The sequence below is a fragment of the Ceratina calcarata genome, unplaced genomic scaffold (genome assembly GCF_001652005.2).
Source record: "Ceratina calcarata isolate Rehan_Ccalc_2016 unplaced genomic scaffold, ASM165200v1 scaffold111, whole genome shotgun sequence".
NCBI lineage: Eukaryota > Metazoa > Arthropoda > Insecta > Hymenoptera > Apidae > Ceratina > Ceratina calcarata.
This window is the reverse complement of record NW_017132019.1, coordinates 261271-262467: the sequence shown is the minus strand read 5'-3', so window position 1 is coordinate 262467 and position 1197 is coordinate 261271. Positions and strand designations below refer to the sequence as shown.

The 1197-nt window shown below is 38.0% G+C and overlaps 1 protein-coding gene across 1 annotated transcript in view; it reads right to left on the bottom strand.

Annotated features, from left to right (window-relative positions):
• The window catches only part of LOC108622110 (fibroblast growth factor 1), a gene marked incomplete at its 3' end in the record, with an annotated part of 5130 nt that extends 4784 nt beyond the window's left edge, over positions 1–346 (bottom strand). The window contains exon 1 of the mRNA XM_026811370.1: positions 15–346. The remainder of the gene's footprint in view (positions 1–14) is intronic.
• Positions 347–1197: the final 851 nt, after the last annotated feature.

The window sequence follows — 1197 nt, the reverse complement described above, 5'->3', positions numbered from 1 at the left end:
TCCTAAGTACTTACTTTATAGACGTTTCTCTCACTCTGTCTAAAGTTCTGTCTTCCAGCGGCAGGGATTCCAAACGAAACAAAAACGGGACGGTTAATCTCGACACCGCAGGTTTTACAACACTGATTTAGCTAGCTTGAATTGAACAGTTGGCCGCTGTTCCGTTTCACGGGATCCACATTGTTCGCGGGCGATGCACGATTCACCGGTAGCAGCGCGATGTCTACGTATGCGCGGAAAACATCTGCCGCTACAATCAATCCAGGTGCCTTCGCGTTTATCACACGACTGAGCCGCCGCAACTCCGCGGAGCTACGGAGATAATACTGGATATGACGCCGGTCTATTGGTAGACGTTGGCGGATCAGCGTAGTCAGCGGTGGTCAGCAATTCGAGGTAGTAGTCTAAATTAAAAATGGGACACGCGGCGAAACTTGAGCGAAACGAATGATCTTTTGTCAGCGCGCGAGTGGACTTGCGAATTCTCTAAACGAGACACGCTATCCGTGTGACTATGACACCAATTTGGTTACAGACCAAATACTTAGTTGATATCTGCTTGTATGAGTTACATTCCTTTCATAATACATTTGTTTAATTACACAACATGAAATAAAAATATAAGTTAATTTATTATTGAATTTACATGTATTTTTAGCTATTCTGGTAAATCATCATTAGATAGCGGATATTTATTAAAAATAAAACGTTAATGGTATCAGTTTAGAAGACACGTTTTAAATAAACATTTATTTTATCAATAAAACATTAAAATATGCATTCAGCTGTTGATATTCTGTATACCTTCGTACATTACATGCACATTCTGTTTTTTTATAAATACATAAAATCCGTAGTCTGCTTATCATCTATTTTTTTCTAACACTATCAATGGGTGTTCAATGTGCTGGATATAGACTCGAGCGGATGAGTTTTAAATTTAATTTGGGAATGGATGTTTGTATGTATACGTGTATCTAAGGGAAGAGTGATCAAGGCTTTGAAGGAACTTGTTGCGCAACGCAGTTTAGTAGAGCGTAACAAATTCAGATGACAATCTTTGCTCAGGATTTCCATATAACCATCATACGGTCTGTTTCTCGTTGTGTAATTATCAAAGAAACTACTTAACTATTTTTAATAGAAAAAGTTATAAAACATGCTCATTTAAATAAATCTATCTTAGCGCTACAATAG